This window comes from Euprymna scolopes, chromosome 39 (assembly GCF_053919585.1).
Source record: "Euprymna scolopes isolate OS-2025 chromosome 39, ASM5391958v1, whole genome shotgun sequence".
Lineage (NCBI taxonomy): Eukaryota > Metazoa > Mollusca > Cephalopoda > Sepiida > Sepiolidae > Euprymna > Euprymna scolopes.
In genome coordinates, this window is record NC_136520.1 from 12,969,275 (window position 1) to 12,996,587 (window position 27,313).

Sequence of the window (27,313 nt, forward strand, 5' to 3'; positions counted from 1 at the left end):
CCATATTTTGATCGCAATTTTATGCTTTACTTCGATATAAGGTATTATGTTGAGCGACACCTTCCCATAATTAGCTACTATGCCCCATGCAAGGACTATCTAAATTTATAGATAGAGTTTACTATCAGGGGTCCGGTATCTTCTAGGGCAGAAGAATAATGCACACATTTGTATTCTTCTTCAGTAATCTTCTTATATTAAAAAAAAAATAAGTATGATGTGCGTAACAGTGACGTAAAAAATTATCATATTCCAAAAACTACGTAAATTGATGAAGTTTTTTTTATTTATAAAGAAAATCGACTTTAAGTAATTAATCGGAATTCGCTGTCATTTCGATGCAAATCTAATAAGTTAGAATGTGGTGAGCTATATGCATTTTTAAATATGGCTTTCAAAATGGTGAATAAGAGAGCCGCGTTTAGATTACTCTTAAAACTTACTTTCTTATTTAAAATTAAAAGTACTTTATCAATATACGTGATATTTGGTTGTTGGTTGGTTGGTTGGTTTTGTTTTACGGCATATCAACCCTTTTCGGGTTATTTAATGCCGAATCCAAAGATTTTGAAGAAAAATATTTTTAATAGAATATATTTGTTGTTTTCACGTCGGTTTCTATTCAACCCATAGTTCGGACCCTAACAGGTACTACCACTCCGGGTCAGAGTGGACCTGGGAGCAATGGTAATTAAAGGGTGGCTCCACACTCCCCAAAGCCCACAAGCTGGGGCCTCACCACTGGATATAGTTTAAGGTCATATCCAGGACCTCCATTGAGGGGGTTTTACCCTCTGCAGGGGGGGGGACAGTCGGCGTATTCTAATGCCCCACCGACAGGGCTAGTGATTTTTGGAATATGATATTTTACGATTCGTCACGCACACGTGCATCATACAGCGTTTTCTATATATAGTTATCGATTATTTTTATCTGGATTGAATGCAATGCTATTAGAATATCAAGCCTAAAGCAAAGAACCATTCAATTTGATTTGATTCTTTTTTACTCTATTTCATCCCATCTCAATAATTCAACTTTGAAAGGAAGGGGTCAGGTCTAATAGGGACTTGAAGGAGTGTAGAAGGATATGTGTTCGCATTCCATTTAAAGTTATTTAGGTTAATACAGTCAGGAGGCTGGAAGCAAGGAGGGAATTCCACACTTTAGTAGTGTGAGGAAAGAAAATAATTATGGTGTGATTTTTGTGTTTGCCGTGTGAGTGAGGAGTGTCTACTAGAGGAGGAGATGTATGTGGTATGAATTCATTTAAGCACAGATCATTATAGCACATGTAAAACAGAAACAAGAGCGCACCATTGCAACGGTGGGGCAGGGGTTGAAATTTGTCCGATAGTGAGTACCTACTAGATTTGATACCTTATTTTTCGCTAAGACAGAGAATATAGTGGTAGATTTAGCAGACCAAATGTATGGCCGATATACGAAATTGGAAAAGTACAGGATATTCTTCGATGTGAGTAATTTTTTAACCAAGTAGAGGAAGCCAAGCTTCTTTACAACAGACTTGGTAATATCCTACATGTTACATGTGAATGGTACGCCGAAGAGTTTGAACGATGGATTCCCTGATGGATGTTATTATCCATACTAATTACTGGGTTCGAATCAAGCTGGGGTGTGCCATTTTTTTCTCATGTTAGTAACATGCATCATAAACATGTTCAAGAACGATCTCCCTCCGGGATTCGAATCTACAGAACAAAAGGACGAGCTTTCAATTTCTCTCACCCAAGGCCGAATAAACAAAACCTCAGCCACAACCCTGATAGAACTTCAGTACAGTAGAGACAACTGCGTGGTGTCCATATCGGAAGAATACCTTACGCAGATCCTGAATATCATCCACCATGCTTTTTCCTGGAGATAAGGCCGACGCTGCAGCTCTCTCCCTCACAATCAACGACAAATCTCAAAAAAACATGGTTTACTTTCATACGTTCGTAACCACCTTTTATGTAATAAGAAGTTGTTGGTCCTCAGACGAAAAGAGGGTGGAGCTGTAAATGCACCCTTGTCCATTTGTCTGTCCGCACTTTTCTTAATAAGTAAGTCTTGTAATATTTTTGAAATTTCCCACAAACATTAAACATGATATGAGTAAAAAAAGTGAAAGAACTGATTTTCCGGGATAACTCCGGTTGCCCCCCCACTTGGAGTTTCCCGTTCGTGTTAAAATGACTACAATTGGTACTTTTGTGCTCATTAAAAAAACTGATACCTTTGATTTGAATAAACATTGCTGAAAAGTTGTAACTAACTGATTTCTATATAATTGTGTTTATATATAGTTCTCCATAACCCATGGGGCTGCTCCAGGCGCCCTTTAATGGCTAATAAAACACTCCATATTTTGGAAGTATTTTACCATATTTGTCAAAACTTTCTGTGTGTGTCTATTTAGCAGTTTTGCACGGTGCTGAACCTAAATTTATGATGTTAAGACCTTAGAGAAATTTGGGACTAAATAGAGGGAGCAAGTGATAAACTTAATCATTTCTGTTTTTGCATGGTGAAAATTTACACGTGTTAAGACCTAAAACTGCATCGTTTGTTCAGTTTCACCAGGATTTGACGTCACTACGAGACTTTGGGGGCTACATAGGAGGGGAGAAAATGCTGAACATAGTCATTTTTTATGCCTTGTCCACTGTGCACTCACAGGGATCCATTGATATTTTAGTTGCTTTTTTATAATTGTTAAAGTAAACGAATCGTATTATTAGTAGCACTAAACTTTCAATTACTCCTTTATCCGACTTCCAAGTGAACGTCGTTTTCGGCGGTTTTTACCATTGTATTTGCTATGATGATTTTCAAGAAGACGAGTTAACGATATACCATAAATATACTAGAAAAAATGGCATTAGTAACATCCATAAAACATACAAATAAACTACAATCAGAAAGGGGTTGATTGTTTCGGTCTTTACTGTTCCAATATCAGACATGTATCAGAACGTGTTCGAAGAATTATATTGCGGATTTTTTCATTTAGTAAGATCAGAGTAGAGAAAAACACACATTGGGGAAAAACACGGATTATTCTACAAAATGTAATGGAAAAAAAAGAAAAAAAAAGAAAAACGAAATAGCGTTTGGAAATGTCGGCAGATGTTAGCATGGATTAATTTTAATTTGATGGTTCCGATGGAAAACCATGGAAATCAAAGATCGGATAAGAAGTAATGGATAAAGGAGAAAAAAGGTAGTGTTTTATAACTATAGGTTCGGTGTTTATGTTGGTAAACACCATCAGTCACATTATGTAAAATACTGATTAGTAAACGAATTTACCGGACATTATAACTGTGATCAAATCTAACGACCGGCAGTAATTACCCTGACGGTACGTAAGCATGAAAATCTTGTGTGTGTAGGTACAAACGTAACTATTACCTTACACCTTTTATCGGACTTCCGAGTGAACATCGTTTTCTGGGGTTTCAACTATTGCGTTCGGTATTCTGATTGATCAGGCAGTCGGATTACCAACGATATACAATGGATATCCCAGAAAAATGTCACTAAACTCATCCATAAAACATAGAAATAAACGAAAATCAGAAATGGGGTAATTATTCGGCCTGCTAATTTTCAGTCTACAGACTCGAAATTTCATATACAGGGTACTAAGTAAAATATACGTGATCGGTTTTCGGCCGGAAATTTGGCTGTTAAGGGGTAAACTCCAACGATTTTACCTTTGAGAACTCTACCAAACTGCTCCGACAATTTTGTGTCTACACACTTGAAATATTAGATATAGGTTCCTTGGACGTGGATCTAACTTAACTCAATTTGAGCCCAAAATAATAAATTTTAAGCCTTCATAATAGTAGTAAATTTTTAAAAGAATGACCGTTTTTTTTTGTTTTTTGTTTTTCAGCATACACCTCACAACACCCGGGCAACGCTGGCCACCCATGCTAGTCTATATACTTGAAAAATTGAAAGTGTCTGTGTGTCTGTGTGTCGGTGTACATTTCCCTACGCAATAACTCTACCAATTTTTACTCTACAGACTCGAAATTTGATATGCAGGGTACTGAGATTTGGGAAAATCGATGTGATTGGTTGTCGGACAGAAATTTGGCGATTAAGGGGTCAAATTTTAACGATTTGAACGTCTAGAACTCTACCAAACTCCTCCGACTATTTTGGGTCCAAACACGTGAAATTTTAGATATAGATTGCTTGGACATGGATCTAACTTAATAACTTAGCCCAAAATCATACATGTTAAGGGGCTAAAAAAGGGGTCAATATTAAAAAAATTTACGTCTGCGGGCTCTTCTAAATTACTCAGACAATTTCTGGTCTTATTATTTGAAATTTTACATAAAGGGTATTCAGAGATAGGGCAAGCTTTTGCATCCGTTTTGGTCGAAAAGTTTTAGTTACCAATATATAAATGTGTGTATGTCTGTATGTTTGTATGTCTGCCTTAAACTTTCAATAGAAGCGACGGATTTTACCAAGCTCAGTATCGTTTTAAGGTCGACCTTTCATACGACAAATATCGAAAAATTGGCTAAAAACATTAATATCTTCCCCTTTAACTAGGCACTTTTCTACAGGGGGCTCACATTTTTCGACGATATGTTTTAAAGTTATCCTCTCCTTTAGATTTTCTAGCCTTAATTTTTAAAAAAAATGTCGCTTCCGGTTTGGCAGTGGTCGTAACAGCATAAAAGTTAGGGTTTTCCTCGTTCTTTTCCTACATTGCGATAGGGTTCGAGCCTGCCTTCCTACTACCACTTTTATTTATTATTTATTTTTTTTTGCTCAACATACACATCCAAACACCCGGGCAACGCCGGGCTTAAATACTAGTATATCTATAAAAGTGAACGTGTATGTGTATCTGTCCGTCTGTGTGTTTACATTTCCCTACGCAATAACTCTGTAACTTTTTAGTCTACAGACTCGAAATTGGATATACAGAGTACTGAGATTTGGGAAAATCTACGTGATCGGTTTTCAGTCAGAAATTTTGCGATTACGGGGTCAAAGTTCAAAGATTGGACCTTTAAGAACTCTACCAAACTTCTCAGTCAATGTTGGGTGTACACACTTGAAATTTTAGATATAGATTCCTTGGACATGATTCTAACTTATTAAGTTCATTTGAGCCCAAAACAATACGGTTTGAAGGGTCATAATAGGGGTCAAATTTTAAAAAATTTACGCCTTTTTTTTTGCTCAACATACACCTCCAAATACCCGGGCAACGCCGCGCATCCAGGCTCGTATATCTATAATAGTGTGCGTGTCTGTGTATCTGTCTGTCTGTGTATCTCTGTGTCTGCGTGTGTACATTTCTTTAAGCAATAACTATGTCAGTTTTAGTCTCCAGACTCGAAATTTGATATACAGGGTACTGAGATTTGGGAAAATCTACGTGATCGGTTTTCGGCCAGAAATGTGTTGATTAAGGGGGCAAAGTTCAACGATTTGACCTTTGAGAACTCTTCCAAACTCCTTCGTCAATTATGGGTGTAAACACTTGAAATTTAAGATATAGATTTCTTGGACATGGATCTAACTTAATAACTCAATTTGAGCCCAAAACTAAATTTTAAGGGGTCATAATAGAGGTCAATTTTTAAAAAATTGACCGCTTTTTTTTTTTTGCTTAACAGACACCTCCAAATACCCGGGTAACGCCGGGCACCAATGCTATTAATATATAATACTGATTGCTAAACTGGTTCACCGAATATTATGAGTGGGATCAAATCTCACAACCGACAGTAATTACAATGATAGTTGCGTAAGCATAAATATCTAGTATAAATAGGTACAAATGTTATTATTAACTTATGCTTTTATCCGACTTCCGAGTGAATGTCGTTTCTGGGGGTTCTACCATTGAGTTTGGTATGCTGATTGATCTGACACTCGGGTTACCAACAATATACAATGAATATCCCAGAAAAAATGTCTCTAGACTCATCCATGAGACAGAAATGGATTGATTATTCCGGTCTTTTTTGTTCCAACATCAGAAATGTATGGAAACGTGTTCGGAGAATAGCAATAGAGATTTGTTTTATTTGATAATATCAGAGTAGAAAAAAAAACAATAAAAAAACAAAACAAATAATTCTACAAATTGTAATGGAAACAAATTAAAAAAAAAAAAATTAAAAAAGACGAAATAGTGTTTCGAAATGTCGGCAGATGTTTGCATGGATTAATTTTAATTGGATGATTCCGATGAAAAAACATGAAAATCAAAGATCGGATAGGGCAGTAATGGGAAAGAATAAAAAAAGTAATGTTTTATAACTGCAGATTCGGTGTTTATGTTCGTAACCGCCATCGCTTACATAATATATAATACTGATTGCTAAACTCGACCGGCAGTAATTACAATGATGATTGCGTGAGCATAAAAATCTAGCACATGTAAGTACATATATATATATATATATATATATATATATATATATATATATATATATTCATAAATATCAATATACCGTTATAAGCACCCTTAAAATGTAATTAGAATCCTGTAAGTGAGTTATAATGGGATTTTAAATAAAGCATAAAACTTGTTGAACACTATTTTTGTATCTTTATTTTTGTGTCCTTATTTTTGTGTCTTTGTTTTTGTATCTTTATTTTGTGTCTTCAATTGTGTGTCTTTATTTTGTATCTTCGTTTTTGTATCTTTAATTGGGTGTCTTTATTTTTGTGTCTTTATTGTTGTATATTTATTTTTGTGTCTTTAATTTTGTATCTTTATGTTGTATCTTTAATTGTGTGTCTTTATTTTGTATCTTTATTTTTGTATCTTTTATTATGTGTATTTAGTTTTGTGTCTTTATTGTTGTATCTTTTTTGTGTCTTTAATTTTGTATCTTTATCTTTGTGTCTTTAATTGTGTGTCTTTATTTTGTATCTTTATTTTTGTATCTTTAATTGTGTGTCGTTATTTTGTATCTTTATTTTTGTATCTTTAATTGTGTGTCTTTATTTTTGTGTTTTATTGTTGTATCTTTATTTTTGTATCTTTATTTTTGTATCTTTATTTTTTATCTTCAATTGTGTGCCTTTATTTTGTATCTTTATTTTTTTATCTTTAATTGTGTGTCTTATTTTTGTGTCTTTATTGTTGTATCTTTATTTTTGTGTCTTTAATTTTGTATCGTAATTTTTGTATCTTTAATTGTCTGTCTTTTTTGTATCTTTAATTTTGTCTCTTTATTTTTGTGTCTTTATTGTTGTATCTTTATTGTTGTATCTTTATTTTTATATTTTTATTTTTATTTCTTTCTTGTTGTATCTTTATTTCTCTGTCTATTTTTGTATTTTATTTTTGTATCTACCCGCTAGTCTATATGTGTGCGGAATGGCTCTAGCAACCTACATTTGTATTTGTTGATCTAAAAACTTACAACTTGATATATAGTATATTCGAACCTATAGAACAATTTCGATTTGGTATTTAGTTTGTAAAAAAAGCTGTTAAGGTGTAAAACATTACAAACACTTAGAACTTGCAGACGTAACTCGACTTAAAAATCTTCTCACCAATTGTGCGAATATACATTAAGATGTGAAAGTCAGTTATTTTTTTTAAATATTTTGATATCAATCTGTCATAAGCTCATCTGGAAAGAAATGACGCTAAAGCGCTAAATGTTTCAGTTTCGATTATAGCTAAGGTTACGCAAGTAATCATTTTAATCTTTTGAAATCAATACTATGTGGTTGATACAATATAATAATCAATAGAACATTGACCCTGCATTAATTAAAATATCGTAATACAGCGTGATTGAGGATCGACCAACGCTAGGTTGCCTGGTGTATATATATATATATATATATATATATATATATATATATATATATATATATATATATATATATATATATATAGTAATTTATAAAATATATATGACGATTAAGCTACACTGAATATTCTGCGTTTCATCCAACTATAGGATTCGTCAGGCTTATGCGCGAATTCTGTCGTTGCTTCTTGTTTTTATATATGTTGAGGATTTCTAGTTGGCCAATCAGCTTTCTAGTCTCCACTGTAAAAAAAAAGGAGAACGGCCACCTAAAACCACTAACCTAGTTCTAAAACAGATCCTTTGTTTGATAAAATGCATGCCCATTGGCTGATAGGAAGGGGCGCGGTGGAGACTAGAAAGCTGATTGGCCAACTAGAAATCCTCAACATATATAAAAACAAGAAGCAACGACAGAATTCGCGCATAAGCCTGACGAATCCTATAGTTGAATGAAACGCAGAATATTCAGTGTAGCTTAATCGCCATATATATTTTATAAATTACTAACTAGCTCTACCTACGTATTGAGCACTTTTGAAGTAAATACTTAAAGTTTACGCATAAATCTATACTTTCGTATATTAAATTTATGTGAATAAATGAAGTAGTTATATATATATATATATATATATATATATATATATATATATATATATATATATATATATATATACAGATAATGGTTTGCTTAAATTTCGAACTTATCAGAATAATAAGAAAAAAAACTAACGTGGAAAAGAACACGGCCGAGCGTATAGTAGCTGTATTCAAATGCCGAGACGTGTGGGAAGTGACGTCACAGTAAGAAAAATAAAATCAAAAAGAAAAAAACAAGTACACATATCGACGACTGCGTTTGAGAACACGATCCCGTCAAAACGCTGACCACGTTCGCGCCCTGGGTAACATCACAGCCGTAATGAGAAGGCATGTGTCGCGGGACAATGGGAAATAAAGGTCTTTTGTTTAAACATGTAACAGCGAGTCAAGATCTTTCTTATTATTTAATTGGAATTCATTATTGAGATGAGTACTATTTATTAATTTATTTATTGCGGACTGTTATCCTCATCTTTCTTAATTGTCGTTTTACGACGTTCCAGCTTAAAATTCCTCTGGCTTTCGTCAGGTGGTGACCGCGACGGGATAGAAACTCCAAATATCCTAACTGTATTCTAAGCAATTACTGCCGTCCATAGTTGTTGTCGTATCATCAAGTTGTTGGCCAAGTAAGCCTCTTTCTTATAATTTGTCTCTTTTGTAAAGGAATCTACAACGTATTGGGTCCCGAATGTCTATAAACGTGTGGGTAATGTTACACATGTGCTAGATGAAGCAATCAAAAACATAAATATGATGATTAAAATGAAAATTTTATAAGTACAGCATTTATTTATTTATTTATCAGTCATTCTAACACATCCAAAATTTGGATATTATTATATGGGACCCTACCCTTAGACAAGATGAACCGGCTTTCTACGAGGAAATACATTTTATTAGAATCATAAATTCACAAGCGATCCCTAATAACTTTTAAATAACGATGCCTTCCTATATTCAGAACCCAGTATTCTCAAATAGTCACCCATTAGGTACTGATCATATTCAGCGTTTCTTAACTTTAGTGATCTGGTGGCAGCCGGTGTATCAACGTGATAATGTAACGAGAGAGAACAGCTAATTAAAATTGTCTTATTAATTAATTAACATGAATGTATTGCTACGGCATAAATGAAGCAGAACTGTTGACAATTCTATGACCATGACACGGAGATAAGGAGAGTATGGCGGCAGAATCCGTGAAGACGAATGGAAAGCAATGATTTGATTTAGAGGAGTGTAGATAGAAATTAAAAGTAAAAGTAATCGCTTTGAAAGTTGGATGATTTCCGTATTATTCGCATTCTTCATCATGTTGTCCATCATTAGTTTTGTTTTTGTTTTGTTTTGTTTTTTTACAACGTTTCAATCGAGGTAACCTCCTAACTTCTCTTGGTCTATCCAGTCGAACTGGGTAATTTTTCTGTCGAACTCGGGTATCTGCACCTCACTCTGATCGGAATCCTTTATTAAATCTCCTGCGGTAACTTGTTCTCGAATCATCAGTCATTACTTGGTAGGCATTCGACGTTATTCGAAATTGCAACTTTTGAGGATCATCTACAGTGATGAGTGAATGTCTGATCTCCCGCAAAAGTAAAAAATAACAATTGTGCTTGACCACATACTCTTTATCCACTCCATTCACGGGCCCTTGCATTCGGAATTTCGTGTAGATTCTCGAGTTCGACGTATAGATTTCCGAGTTAGTAATATACACCTGAAGAAGTTTGAGCGAAATGTCGTGAAAATAAACTCGAGATCAGAGCAGTATTTCGAAGAATTTTAACACTACGAATACTCAATTGTGTTTAAACAGATTCAGAAACGTCGGTACATTGCTTATTTTTAAATAGTTTTAACGCGGTTATACTTCCGTTTGGTATTTCGATGTGCGTACGATTATATAGACTTTCCATGGTGAGAGTTCCTTTTGCAAGGGTCTCTCAACAGTAAATATTTTCATGGGACTGACTTTATTTCAATGTACAACAGTAATCGTTAAATACATGTTAAAAAATACCTTAAATAAATAATAGCAATGATGCCATTCATTAATGACTTTAAAAGTCTCACAATAATCTCCATGCATTAACTAAAACGCATTAAGTCATATATCTCAGTGAGTCTGTCTTCTAACAATTTTTTATTAGTTAATAAAAAAATTCAATAGATAGGGATCTTTTATCCAAATAATCGGAAAACAATACATAATTCATTCCGTGAGTCCGAATTGTTGTTATAGACGAGGCGAAGGGATCAACGCACGCATTAAAAGTTATTAAGGGCATCATTCTAAATACATTTTAATTCATTTTACCCCTTTTTTTCTGATGTGCCAGAGCCCGCAATAGTGCATATTGTCTCCATTTGACACGATCATAAGCTTTGTCCGGGTGAATACCACTTACAGAAAGATGTTTGCGAGAAGTGTCTGCTCATCTGTTATCGCCGCACACTTAACGTGATATTTTAAGAACATGCGTAGGCGTCTGAACAATGATATAAACCCAGATATTTACTGACCATAACACCTGCGTCTGATTTGCAATCAACAAAAACAAAATGCAACTAACGGTAAACTTCACTTTTAACCATGCACTTTAGTAACATAGTAAACGGTGCACCGATTGGATAATCTTTTATTTAGTATCATTTAATACATCTCTTATAAAAGTCTGATTGTTTACATTATTTAGTCATCGTACAAGCCCTAACTGCCATTGTATTGATCGATTTTATTGGTCGAATCTTTCCAGACATGTCAGGTGCCTTTGGCGCCAATTTCTATTTCCTTTTCAGTTTTCCTCAGTTCCTTCCAGATCAGCGAAGGAGGAAGGAATCACTTTTATTATGTCTGCTAAGAAGGAGACTTGGGCGCTAACATTACTGCCTTCTATGCTTTAGATATCAGCCGTGGATGAAGTATAGAACATATTTTTAAAAGCCTACAAATAAGGCTTACTTATAAGACAGAATGTCTACAAACGCATTAGGGGCTTTTCTTATCATTGTGAACTTTTCATCTTCGGTATTCAGCCTGTTTGCGTTGCTTCCAATTTTTTAGGGACATGAGGTCCAATGGTACACGGATACATTCATCCTTCCCTGCAACCGACTACGACAGGATGCGGATTGCAAAAGAACTAAACCTACCGCTTCATTGAAGTAAATACCAGATCCATTAGTAGGACGCAAGATGGGCGCACTATTTTGCAATAATATCCTGTGTATAAATAAAGTGGTTTTCCTGAATTTTACTGTTAGGGTGTGTGTTTTGTGATTGTCACATTTCTTGCCTTAAACAGAGAGCATCCAACATGTTAGTTACAATTCCCATCTCGACATAAATTAATCCCTACGGAATTTTACGTTTTGAAAAAAGTGAAAATATAACATTTGAAAAGCACACTGCTTCCAAAAATGTCAAATAAACGAAATGAAGCTACAACAGACAAACTGACAACGCATGTACCAATTGCATTTGAGAAGTTTGAGAAGGTTTTTTATATGGCAGGGGCGCGTTCGAAATGTTTCTATTTAAAGCACATTTGAAACATGATTCTTGACTATTGGCATTCGTTTGAGATGAATAATTTGTATATTTTATTTATTTATTCGCAGTCCTCACTTTTTATAGTTGTAATGTACCAATAGCATTTGAGAAGTTTTATTACTACCTATATATTATCAACAGTAGGTTTTTTATATGGCGGGGGCGCGTTCGAAATGTTTCTGTTAAAAGCACATTTGAATCATGATTCTTGACTATTGGAATTCTTTTGAGATGATGAATTTTTATATTTTATTTATTTATTTGCAATCCTCATCTTTTATAGTTGTTGTTTAACAACATTTCAGCCAACCATTTCTCTGAATTTCCAGGTGGACATTGTCTGAAGATACTGGTTTAAATCCTACCCAGAGGCGGCCAGAGGATAAGTTTGCTTAAACGTGGTGAGACGACAACAACTATGTAATGCGGTAATTAATTAAGATACAGTTAAGGATTCAGTATTCCTAACCCGTTGCGGTTAACAATAGAGGAATAGTTGGCCGAAACGTCGCAAAACAACTACTATAAAAAGATAAGGATAATAGTCCGCAACGAAATGCATAAAATGATTCTTGACGTTTGCATTTTAAACTTAACTTCAAGCTATCATTACTGGGCAAACAGTTAGATCAATCATATAAAATAAACAGTAGATTTTTCTATGACAGAGGTGCGTTTGAAGTGCATGTTTCTGTTTAGAGGACACTTACACCATGATACCTGATTTTTCCATAATAAATAAAAGTCAACCCATTATATCAGAAATAATTTTATAAAATCAATAGTAGGTTCAATTCAGTGCAATGCAAACAATGTATCGTGTAATAAATCACTGCAAGAATGCATGCGAACCTTTTTCTCCGTGCACCGCGAGATGTGTCGAGAGCAGGCAATCAATCGAGTTGATTGAAAAATTGACGATTTCGATGACAATAAAATATGAGAGTGTGTAACATTTGTTCATTATTCATTAGGCATAACGTTATTATTCCATCATTCAACGGCGGGCAACCTCGGGTCTCACTGCTAGTCGCACAATAAATGTAAGATTAGAATGGCGTGGAAAAACCATAATACGTAGATATATTGAAAATCAGGTGTGACTGATCATCTGTTTGCCCAGTCATTATAGGTTCCAGTGATGATAGCTTCAATATATCTACGTATTACGGTTTTTATAAAAGGGTATAAGAAACCATCCATCCTTATTAGTGAAAGCCCTGGTGATTATCAGCTTGTAGAAGAAGTGAGGAGGAGAGAGACACTGCAGGTTTACCTACAAGCTTCGATCAGAAAAGAAAGACAGAATAATGTCAAGAAACTCTTACCAAGACACGCCACACTCTGTCGAACGTCTTTGAATGAATTTATTAGGGATATTACAACAGAATATTCTTTTCATTCTTTTGACTATCAAGAATATATCCGAAACAGTAAGACACAGCGAATCAACAGAGAACCACATAAATCTATACACAAACATATAACATGTTAACGGATGTATGCTACAAGACTCAAAACAATGAAAAGAATAGGATGTAGCCATAACCCTAGTAATTATCGTCGTAGACAATCACACGAAAACCCCCTCTTAACAATTATTAACAGGAATAATCATTGTCCCAATACAGTTTTGCTTGAATTACTCTCTTAATTGCGTTGTTACTCTTCGCCGTAACACTCTGCAGCTCGCGCGCTCGGTACAAAGAAATCAATTCCCTGCTCAGATCAATAAGTTTCTAATTTGATTTGTCTTTCAAAATACACATTTTCAACCGTTCGATAATTTTATACTCCGATTTCCTTTCGCAAACATCATTCAAATTTGTCTTTGATGTTTGAGCGTTTTTTTTTTTCTATTGCGTTTTTTTCTGATTTTCTTGTTGAAGTCAAACTGCAGTTTTTGTTTCATATATGGATCTGCCATTCTGTCTAGACTAGCCATGGAATTTGTAACTTTAAACAGGTCATTTTTTGCATTGTGTTCAATAGTTTATCTGCCTTTTTTATTATTATTTATTAGATGTAAATGACAAATAAGATGTTCATAAAAATGTTTACCTTAAATAAGTATATTAAATTATTAGTATTACTGTACGAATGCTTAATACCAAATATATTCCTTATACAAAGGGTAAAACATGTTATCCTTGATATCTTTGGGTTAAAACAAAATGATATTAATGCGAGTGGGCAGAAACTGCTCGCAAACCCGATCTGTTCTTGACAAAGTTCTTAACCGGTTTCTAAACCTTGTAGGTGATGGCTTTTTCCATACCATACACCCCCTATCTAACAGAAGAGATGTTGCGAACCTGCCTCTTCTCTACCGTTATTTTCATAGCATGTGCTCGTCTGAGCTTCGATCTATGGCCCCTTTTGCCAAACTTTTACAAAATAACAAATTCCATGAACAAAGCTTCTTCTCGATGACTGCCTGCCCGTGGAACTTTTTCGCTTCCTTGCTTTTTACCTGACTACAACATAACCGTCTTCAAATCTAATGTAAACAAATTCTGTTGAGTCGTCCTCTGAAATAATAACGTTATGCTTAATTTTACCCGTAACGAGTACTATGCTGTTTTTTATAATGGCTACCGTACACGCCTTACTCATTATCCTCGATGACCTCAGATAAAAAAAAAAACATAATAGGGAAGTCGTGGGTCCCTAATTATTCTTAATATTCACAAAATACCTTCCTGATAAATCCGTGTCCGAAACAAGTGTATTTGCCAATGATATTTTGACAATAGTTATAAACATATACTAGACAATGGGTTATTACTCAGAAACGTACCCCCATGTTTGCAATTGAACAGGGACGCAAATTAATATCAACATTTACTACTAATAAGACTAAACTTCTTGCATTAAACACTTACAAGAAACATCTCAACAACCGACTGTCATAACACTAGTCTATCTGAGAGCTCATTGTTCCAAATTCTCGACTAAACATTCGCAAGCAGCATAAAAATACATTGAGGACATTGCTAAGGATGCTGCAAAAATGTGGGAGTTATATATCGTGCTAGTAAACTATTAATACCTGACAGCAATTTGGGTGTCTACTAAGCTACCATTTGGCCAAATATTGTGTAGTATTGAAACATCTCCTGACATCCGTTACTCCCTCTTAAAAAAGGGTAAAATGGTTCTCAAATGTAACAGGTTTCGCTCTACTGAACAAACTTAGACGCCTGATCTATCGCCGAAAAACGCCGAGAACAACATAGCTCGATGGGTTAAATAAAAGGGGTCAGTTGGACATTTCATATGCCATTTGATAAACGATGCGTATTATAATATAAATCAAGAACGATAACAAAGAGAGGAAAACATACTGTACCGCAAGAGATAAAGTACAATAGTCGATTCCCGAGTTTAAAAACGTGACGGATCGATTTCATCTATTGATAAAACTCGCTGAACCAAATGGCTGATTGTCGATCAGCCAGTTTATATTAAATAAATTATAAATAATATGGTCGATCACCATGTAAGCAGACATAAAACTAGATTACGTTAATTGGTTTGCTATAGATCCCATCTGGGTTCTCTAGCAAGATTTGATAAACATATTAACTTATTTGTCCTTAAAATTAACGTGATATATAGTAGTTCTGCATTTACGACCAGCCGCAACTGACGGAAATAACTGAATGCAAAACATTAAGAGAAAAGTATAATAATAAACAGAAAAACATGTAAACACAATAAATCTAATTACACAAATGTATCTAACACAACCCTTACTCTAAAACTGAACTTAACCCTAAACTTAATTAACACTTGATACTAATCTCCGCGATTAGAATTATTTTCATTTCTTCCAATTTATGAAAAAGTAGACTTCATTGATTCGTCGTATAATTTGGATTAATTGGAATATTGTTCTCATCTTGAGTGTGATGTTTACAAAGTTTCGGTATTTAATGTATGTAACTTCCGGCCTTCTTCAGGTGTATCTGGTCGAACTCGAAAATGTTTCTGTCGAACTCGGGGATGTTGATTGAATTTCGAGCTGAACCCTTTATTTATTTAATCACGTCATGGCTGACAGAACAAGAACATGCTATCCCTGTGAACTAAATAAAAGGGTTCCGCTAGAAATTCCGTCCAAATTCCCTAGTTCGACAGAAACATTCCAGAGTTCGACAAAAACATTCCCTAGTTTGACAAGATACAACTGAAGAAGGTCGTAGGTTACATCGAACAAAACGTTTTGAAAATCACACTCAAGATTAGAACAGTAGTCCATGAATCCAAATAATACGAATAACCAATCGCCAGCTCAAACATCCAGAAAGGTCTATGGATTCGTATTAGCGAAAAAAATAGACAATATGTTCGTAAAACGAGGGTTTTCAGATTTTTTCTCGTCAGCCATTGAGCGAGCGTGAGACAACGTTGTGGAACGCTCGTGGGGCGATAAATACAGAAGCAGCTCCTATCATTATAATAGGTAGAATGATCCACTATGGCTTACACTACAAAAATTTATACATATTTACAAATCCGACATAATGATTCCCGAGTTCGTCAAGACGCACCTAGAGATAATCGGAGATTATATTTGATGAAATATCGTATTAATAACACTAGAATGCAGAAAATTGAGAGTTCTTTAGTTTTATTACCAACTTGTTATTGGCCCATACACCTTACGTCATTTTATTAAAGTTCGTGCTCCTTTAAGGTAGACGACGAGATTAACGACTGAGTTTGACTCACCGTACCAGCCAACCACCTTCTTACGCGAACTGTTAGGGTCTCATGTTCCGCCCAGTTTTGGCTTTCAATTTTCTCCAATGAACTTTCCGTGAGGGGCAAGAAACGTGTCGATCTGTTTCGGGTTGGAAGTTTTAACTTTTCAAGCGAAAATTCCTCGACCCGTCTTCCCCCGATCACACCAGGCCTCGACGGTATAGTCAATGAGGGCAACACGGTGGTGTTGTTCGAAATGGATTTTTTGGACGGGGCCACAACTACAGCGCATTCTATCACCGAAGACTTGTTCGAGTGGTGTGGTTTGCATTTCTGCGATTTCCTTGGGGCACACGACATCAGCGGACTTTATCGAAAAAAATCGCTATTGTTTTCCTTAAGAAAAATATGTGGCGTTCAAAATTCTAAATTTGACGCAGTAAAAATAAATTGTAAAAAATATGCTTCAATATCTAAAATGGATGACGTCATAAAAATCTAATGACGTACGTAACGGGATAATAATGAATACGCTTTAAAAGAAGATAATGCTCCTCAATTTCGATCGCCAGCTTTTGGGTTGCATTTCGTGCTAGTTTCAGAGTTTTAGTTCGGGTGTTTTCAATGAGGGAAGTATTTTTTGGGATGACCCTAATTCAGATAAATATTTTCTGTAAGAAATGCTTCAGGTCTATCACCAAAGGTTAAAAATCGAGGGGCATTTAGACACAGAAAACAAAACAAAATAGTGCTAGTGCACTTATTGATGCGTGCTATTTTTTAATAGTATTTTCAATTTTAATTAAAGCTCAACAATATTTTTTTTAATTGTTATGGGTTTGTATTACTATACACATAGATTCGAAAAAGTTGTCAAAAACAAATATATAACAAATAAATATTATCAAAGGCAAGACAAGTTACTTATCTACCAAACTGGATATATTTTTCGTGCTTTTATTCAATGTAACATGTTTATTCAGCTCGAAAAACATAAAGTGTATACCGATGTATTGGAACAATCAAGATGACGTCTAATTCTCTATTTAACACGGTAAGTTTGGGAAAAGATGTTATAAATAAAAAACCGGATAAAATACTGTTAAAAACTCGCTCAATATATGTTACCGTGACATAGGTTGACATATATTCGGCGGGTTTTTTAATAGTATTTAGTATAGTTTTTATTTATAACACTTTTTCCCACACTTACGGTGTTAAAGAGGGTGTGAGACGCCATCTTGAATTTGCGAATACATCGGTAAACACTGTATGTTTTTCGAGCTGAATAAATATGTTACATTGAATAAACACATGAAATCTATGTGTACAGTAATACAAACCCATTGTAAGGTGAAAATACATAATAGGTACACAACACCCTCCCGTCCCCATATTAAGACTGGCTTTCTAAATAATAACGTTATTATTTCAGCACGGTTCAATAAGTGCATCAATAGCAACGAAATATTGAGCCGAAAAGGCATGCTTTCAAAAAGATCTATTTTATATATATTTCAAATGAAAGTTTACATAAACAGTAAAAACATAGAATGTTAGTGAACAATTGTAATATTCTTGCAAATAGTCAAATGAGTTCATTAGTTGAAGAATTGAAAACGTATACATTGATTAATAAAGAGCCGTGAATTTTAAGGATTAGGAAAAATCGTCATGAAGCATTCTCTGCTCATTTTTATAAATTATAATTCATTGAAATCTATTTGAGACTAAATGTTCAGCTGATTTTTTAATAGTAAAGTAGTCAGTGAAAAAGATTGTAAATATTTCAATGAATAATGTTTATACAGATTGGTAGACGATAATAAGTTGATGTGTTGAGTTCGTCTATATGTTCTTATGCGAGGGTTGAGAAATGTTACTGAGGGAAGCGCCCGTAGTGAGTAACACAGCGACACCAATCCGTAGACTCTGGTCAACTGGCTTCAACTGATTTATATAAGAAGAGTTCGGTTTATTAAAGATGTAAGTGATTACCAGAAAGACCATTTAAAATAAATCGAGAAAAGTTTTCTGATATGCCTAAAATATATTTTTTCCTTTTTTATTCAGGATAGCGAATGCGCAGACGATATGCGCACAGAAGCATTTACGCATTTTTTTATTGTCGACGTGTAAAATTCGACTACTACATGGCCTAAGGAAATATACAAAAAACAGAAACTATTGCTATTTTCATGAAACGCAGTTTTACATTTTTAACACATGGAACCAAGATCGGGTTCATGTGCACGATGGCAATCATAAAAATGTTACTAACCATGAAGATTCTTGGGTTTCACATAAATACGTCACTGTTTACCGGCAGTGTTTCTCTACGTGTTTCGAAATGAAAAAATATTTTAGGGATAAACCAGTTTTGAAGATATATATTCAGTGAAAAAAAAAGTTTTTAGGTTTATAAATAAATGTGAGAAAACGAGAGGAAAGTTATAACAGTAAACTAAAAAAGAAAATAGGTTCAGAAACCATACATTTACAAAAAAAATATGTCATATATGTTGAAAATAGTTTACAGTAATAGACAAAATTGAATATTCGCTAATATTCTAGTTTTTGTACAAGCAAAGCGATGTCATTATTGGACATATCTACAAAAGCTGACATCAACGTACTTAGTGACAATTTTGACCACTTAACAACCTTTATTTCTGGATGAAAACGGATTACAAAGTGTTTCCACTGTCGGAAAATCCTATATACAAAAATGAATGTTTTAAGATCTATAAACCAGTTGAGTAAATTGATTGAAGAAGTGTCCTAACACGCAGACAATCTTAAACTATATATATATATATATATATATATATATATATATATATATATATATACATGTGCGTGTTTATATATATATATATTTATATATATCCATATATGTATTTGTATATATATGCATATATATATTTATTATTATTATTATTATTATTATTATTATTATTATTATTATTATTATTATTATTATTATTCACTGTTCTGGGGAAAGAATTCCATCAAATTGCTCGATTAAAAAGAAGATTTCTATATAAAATCATATTAATTTAGAAAAACATTTGTACCGTCGGTTCAAGCCTAACATAAGGAGACCAGTTAATAGTATATATTGTTAGGCTCTATTCACCGGTATTATTTTGTCTCTCTCTCCCCTCTCAATCTCTCTCTCTTTCTCTCTTTCCCTCTCGCTTACTATCTCTTTCTCGTTATATGTATATATATATATATATATATTTATATATATATTTTATATATATATATACACACATATATATATATATATATATCGAATCCTTTATAAGCCATCGGTACGAGCGGTTTTGTATCTTGATATTAGGAAATCGTTTTTACTCTTAATATCAAGCTTACTTCAACTCATCTACTGATATGTAAGCGTGTGTGTGTTGAGGCATTGTCAATTATAAGAGAATTCCACTGATTGCTAATGCAATTTCTGTTCATTTTTTCTAATGATTAATTGTCTTAAAGCAAAAAAAAAAATCTATATTTCGCAGGTATCAGGAACGTTTTCGATATATTGTCGAATCATTTATCTATTACAGAAAAAAAACCAAAAATCCAAATGAACAAAAAATCTGGCAAAAAGAGAAGACTTTCCTAAAAGCAGCCGATGACGGTGATATAAAGTCAGTTTGACATCTATAAACCAAACCACTGCAAGAAAACAATTCAAATATTGGACCCCAGAAGTATAATCCGAGAATAAAATGTATTATCCTAAAGAAAGTGCGTCAGAAAAAGAGATACGTTATTGAGTTCTACTCTAATAAAAACTTTAACCGATCAGTATGCACTAGTGTTTGTGAAAGGTTTAAGCTTTTGCAGTTTATAATTAGCCTAACTTCATTTAAAAAAAAAAATTGTAATCTAATTTTACTAATAAGTAAGTTTTGATAATTTAAGGTGGTTTATATTTATTAAATTTAAACCAACGTTTATGACTACATGTCATAAGCTCCTGTCTTGAATTTAATATATGAAGATATAAAAAATACAACCAAACTATTAAATTCAAGACAGGAGCTTATGACATGTAATCATAAACGTTGGTTTAAATTTAATAAACATAAACCACCTTGAATAATTAAAAATTACTTATTAGTAAAAATAGATTACAATTTTTTTTTAATAAATTAAGTTAGACTAATTATCTCCCTTTCACCCTAAAATAAATAAAAGTAAAGAAAAGATGACAATTATCTCCCCTTAAAATACGTAATAGTAATATTCTATATATATATAAACCGTAGCGTCTTTAACTCAAAAAACAATTTATTGCACGAGCGTCCCCCCCTTTTAAATTTCATCATTCAATAAGGTAAAAAGCTATAGCAAACATCTTAATGACTATTTTAACCACAGTTCCTGATTTAAAAAAACGAAATATTAAAAGGTAAATATCTATATATATTTTTAAAGCAAATTTATTATGTAAATTCAAAAATATATATATTTCTCTACTTATTTCTATCTCTAACCCATATTAATTTTCTTATAAATTTTAAATCCAGACCTTTTGTTTCAATTTTTTCACATTCATCTGCCTTACTTTTAATGCTAGGTTTATGTATGGTGTGTTTTAAATTCAATAAAAAACCCTTCAAAATTTGCTGATGAGGAGACCTTGCTTATCAAAAATCTATATATAATTATTGTACATAACTTGATGTACACAACAATAAAAAGCATTGTTTTCCGAAACGATCGTACAGATGATTGATTTTGTTGTTGTTCCTTCTTATGAAACGAATTTTTAATTTAATTATAATTTGATTTTTAAATTATCAATCACATTACTTAATATTGTATTAGCTCTAGGACATCGTGCACTTTCTATTTCCTGTATTTTAATTAAACTAGTAATTTCCCTGTTACATTAAAATACACTCAGCTCTTTAGACTATTGTTCTAATCTCCTTTAAATGTGTATATATATATATATATATATGGCTATTGTTCTCGTCTTCTTTTACTAACAACGACTATATTTCATTCCTCACATTGTGATAGCCTTCTAAATCTCTACTACATACCTATCCCACACAATGCTTCAAGCAAACTACATATCAATCCTACATATACATACACACACACCCACATATATATATATATATATATATATATATATATATATATATATATATATATATATACAGAAACATGAAAACAAATCAGTGATTGACCGCACAAACGTGGCTGTTAAACCCTGTCAAACTCTGGCATTCTTTGGCACATATTGTGCAGACATGAGTGCCACTTGCAGCACGTTCTTTATGATCACTTCTATGAATATTCAAATGCCGCTTCAAACCGCCTGCTGTTTAGCACGTCCACTCGCAGTTGACTCAGGTTAGATCTGGCAACCCAATAGTGTTTCGTGGCCCATTGCGCTGATGAGTAGTCTGGTGGCTTATAAGCCCAGCTCTGCTCATACATAATACTCTGCACACCTCACACTCCAGACTAATTTGGCGCTCCAACCCATGCACTGCTTATTACACATTCCCTTTCCGGATATCATGTTTCAGTCGCTCCTACTGGGTTCATCAGCCTCAAACGTGCCCCTCCCCGAAAGGTCCTTCTCTACTCTCAACAATCCAAAACAAGACTTACCCAGGTTCTCTCATCCATCTCACATTTTTTAAAGTGGACCTCAAACAATCCTTGGATCTCTTTAGGTTTATGAGGCAAACGTCTTCCCTCGGCGAGCTCGCCATAAAGGAATTGTTTGGGAAGTCGACTGTCTGACATCTTCACCACATGACAACCCCATCTCAGTCTATGTTTGATAATTAGAGCTTCAATGTTTATACATTGGGTCCGTTCAAATATCTCAACATCACTGGCATACATTTTCCAGTCCACACTTAAGATTCGCCGTAGGCATATCTGGTGGCATCGATCGAGACATCTCAAATGCTTCCTGTATGTTGGCCACGTCTCACAGACATAGTGAAGACTAGGGGAAACGTATGCGGCGTAAACCTTAATCTTTGTTGGAAGCAAGATGCCATGACAGCTCCACAGACGCTTGTCCAACTTGCCAAAGGTAGTACTTACTCTGCTGATCCGTAACAATACCTCATCATTCAGGGCATCAGACATACTTAGTGTGCTCTACAAGTATACAAACTTAGCTGTAATCGTTATCTTTGGCCCATAGACATTAACTGACATACACACATACACACATACATACATATATACATACATGCATTTAAACAGCCAGGTGTGATGTATATTATAGATTACATATATAATTAATTCTAAGTTAGACACTTGTTCGCCGTATTAACGCTCCTTGTCCTAGTTCGCTTAAACTGTCTACTAGGCTAGACATAGGGTATCGAAACCTGACCGTTTTATAAAGCGATCATTTGAGTCTACAAAAAGAGAAATTACCTCGCATTATTAATATTATTTTTAAAAAATACTAATTCTTATGATAATAGATAGAAAGAACTTGTAACTAGCTTCAACAATGAAAATGCGTGAAATGGTTTCTGCGCAAGTCTTTCTGCGCAATACCTGAATAGAACAAATAGAAACAAATAGGACATTTTTAGCATCTTTTTTTTTTTATTTTTGACACTTATAACGTAAACTACGTATAAGAAAGTGGCACAACTATTAAACAGATTAACTTTTGTGCTGCAGAATTTGTTTTTATTACATTTTCACCCAAAAACAAATAAGAGTACAATTCTGACGTACTATCAGAGGTATAATTTGCAGCGCTACTATCTAGGGAGTTGTGCAGCAAGATGTCTGTTCACAATACACTTGAACTTCTGCATGACAGTACAGTATGCAGGAACTCGGAAGGATTTCCAGAGTTTAGCATTTCTGGGAAAGTTATAGGCACCACTATTCCCAACGTGCATTTCTAGTAATTCTATGACACATATCTGCTTCCGAGGCACATCCATGACAGGAGTAAATTTTCCCGAGTTGTGCACCGTTAATATCGTCAATAAAGTGATTAAATTTTTAGGTAATGGGTACCTAAGTTTAGTCACATTAACAATGCCATTTGCAATTCCTTCTAATCCATTTGGGCGAAATAATAATTTGTCATTACTTTTGTAGCGGTACTCGTAATTATTTTAAACTGAGTTGCACATGACTTACCTGGAACATGCAGTATATTCAACTCACTCTTATTTCTGTAATTCCTGTTGAACCATTTTAATCTGACCAAAGAAACGAAAATAAAACATTAGTTTTAAATGTTCGGGACAAAAGAAAACAAATACAAAATCAATTAATGAACAAAATCGAATCTAATCGATAAACATAATAACGGATCGTTGTAAGATGTGTTCCTGTTCGATCTGCGTGCTCAGCGACTAGAATTTACGAGGAAATAGATTTGAAAAATCAATAACATCAATAATAATAATTGCTAAAACGATAGAAGACAGAATGTGACTTTTAATGTATCAAGAAGTAGACATGGCAAAAGAATATTAAATGCTAGAAAACAATCCACTATTAAAGAAACGGCAATTTCGTTGTATATTAAACGGCAAAGAGGAAACAACTGTACCTAGTTTGCACGACCGCAAAGTTGCTATGGCGCATGCGTTCGAAATGACGTAACTCATCTAAGATTCAGTTTGTACTATTTTTTTTTACAAATGCGTTAAAATTAAAATTTATATGATGAGTCTCCGTTAACTTATGACTGTGAAGTGTTTCATGATACGTACGTAATATAGCGTAATGTATTGCATACTCAAGTTAACACGCCGGTTTTGTAAGACCACCGAATTTAAGTAACGTTGAGCCTGGTTAATACCAGATGAGTTACCATATGGGAATTCTAAGCGCTGTATGTTTTCCCCCTTTTTCAGCATAGTTTCCAGTCGTTCTAAACATATATATATATATATATATATATATATATATATATATATATATATATATATATATATATATATATATATATAACTCTCTCTCTCTCTCTCTCTCTCTCTATATATATATATATATATATATATATGATGATGATTGCAACCTCAGTCGTTCTAAATATATATATATATATATATATATATGATTGCAACTTCTTGTTAGACAAGTGCCATTCCCTCAAACATTTAAAATCCATGATTCCAAATGTCTGAGGGAGTATCTACACAAATGTGATGTTACATAGTCTTAGCTTTGTACGACAGCTAAGTCTCTCTCTCGGTTCAAAATGTTGAGATCCAGCAACAAGCAAGAGCAAGATAGCCAGCAACAAAGTAAACTGATGACCAGCTTAATGCGAGTAATGGACATCCGCTTTATGTTTTTTTTTAAATAAGAGGTTTGCTTTTCCTAGAAAGGTTGCTTTCACCACGGCTTACGGGAGGCCTCTCTACCCCAATACACATATATACACACACAAATATATACGGTGCTAGTTGGCCGTTAACCCAGTAAAAGAGTTCATTCGTCCTTTGGAAGGTCCTGTTTTTATCCTTCAGGGAGACTAGCCGCCCTCCTCACCAAACAAGTCTGGTGGGGGAACCAGTTTAGTCGCCGTTAACCCGCCCATGAGGCAGGTAGTACTGGGTTACATGGTATCAGTAGCATATGACATGACCTGACATATATATATATATATATATATATATATATATATATATATATATATATATATATATTAATTCTCGCGCTAAAAAGCAGGAGACAAAATGTTTTAAATAATAATAATAATAATAATAACAACAGCAATAACAAAGACTTTCGCTGACCGTAACCAGTTATATAGTTATTTGGAAATTTTCATCTCTATTTTTCTTGTCATGTACAGATTATTTGTAAATGAAACCTATATAGAATATGTGTTCTATTCTGAAATAAGTTTTACAAAATTTAATCTAAAAAAGTTATTTAAAAGTTTTTGTTAAAAAACAAATCAGATTTTTTCATTATCCAGACCTGTATTACAAAGGAGGGCAGTTGAAAAAAATGAGTGATGGTGTGAGGAGAAATACAAACTGAAACAGAGAATATTCAGACCTGTAATAATACAAAGAGTGAGTTGCAAAAATGAGTTGTTGTGTGAGGAGAAATACAAACTGAAACAGAGAATATATTAAGACCTGTAATAATACAAAAGGGAGGTTGCAAAAATTAGCTGTGGTGTGAGGAGAAATACAAACTAAAATAGAGAGAATGAGAGTTTTAAAATATAATCTTAAAAAGATAAGATACAAGTTAAAAAGCATTTCATCCAAGGCATGAAAATTGTTAAGCAAAATGTTTTTACTATAGGCTTTAAAAATAAACGTACAAGATTCAATTTTAAATTTATTTATCTTCAAAGCGCACTTTTAACAATTTTACAAAGTACGGAATAAAAATGTAATTTAAATTGAATCAAAAAGAGGTAGGCTCCCGATCACGAGGTGCCGCTTTCTAATCTAGCAAGATTCAGCCACTCTGATGAGTCGTCGACTATATATATATATATATATATATATATATATATATATATATATATATATATATATATATATATATAGCTTCTGGGTTTGACCTTTACTCCTGATCTGAAATGGAACACCTACATCAAGTCTGTTGCCAAGGTCGCTGGAAAGATGGTGGGATCCTTCTACTGCTCCAGAAGATATCTCACTACTGATGCAATTCTCTATCTATATAAAAGCCAAGGACGTCCAAGGGCAGGAGCTGCTACAAAAAGCCTATCCTGCATTTACAGAGTAAAAAATAGACTTCGTGGCTTAGTGGGGGATGCCCTTTTCTCTACCCGGCGACCTCTCTCTTACAGAAGAGACGTTACGAGTCTATCCCTGTTTTATCGTTATTTCCATGGCAGATGCTCGTCTGAACTCCAATCTCTGGTCCTCCCTCGCGAATCTTTCACGAAAAACACTCGTCTAGCTAAATCCACTGTGAAAAATTTCCCCCACTCTTTATCTGAACCCAAATCAAAGTAAACACTTCATCAAATCTCCACACTAACGTTATGTACTTGCAATAACCCTATACCTGAGTGGCTTCCGAGCCTTGATAAGTGGTAATCACTGTGTAATATATATATATATATATATATATATATATATATATATATATATATATACATATATATATATATATAAGTATGCATTCAACAATGTTGACTCAGGAGAGGTGTGGTATGAGATTGTGCAAATATTGCCATAAAAATTTAACAAGCAAGAACACTTACACTGGGTATACATGGTCAGTCAACATTGAAGGAATCTGCGGGAATATTTTTTTTTTTTCATTATAATATATACCAATCCTTACTTAAAAAGCTCAATGTACTTACAGAGCAATATAATGAATGAATTATCAAAAACTATATTCAAGAATTCATGATGCGACTATCTCACAATTTATTTATTTAATTCTGTTTGCATTATAAATACTTGACAGTATCTGATTCGTAGCACACAGCCTTTCACTTCATAATGGTGTAATATAAACTCATTATAAGTATTTACAGCTCCGTTCCGAATTTTCGTATTTTTAATAATGTCAGAACGCACTTTATCTCTTTTTGATGAATTGATTCTTGCTATTTTTTATGAATCAT

At 33.8% G+C, this 27,313-nt stretch overlaps 1 protein-coding gene across 16 annotated transcripts in view; it reads right to left on the bottom strand.

Moving 5' to 3' along the window:
- LOC145263650 (5-hydroxytryptamine receptor-like) overlaps positions 1-27,313 on the bottom strand; it is a 1,538,699-nt gene that overhangs the window by 55,850 nt on the left and 1,455,536 nt on the right. For all 16 annotated transcript variants that reach the window (XM_080120518.1, XM_080120520.1, XM_080120516.1 and 13 more), the window contains one exon: positions 23,869-23,930. The gene's annotated coding sequence lies outside the window, so the exon portion shown is untranslated. The remainder of the gene's footprint in view (positions 1-23,868; positions 23,931-27,313) is intronic.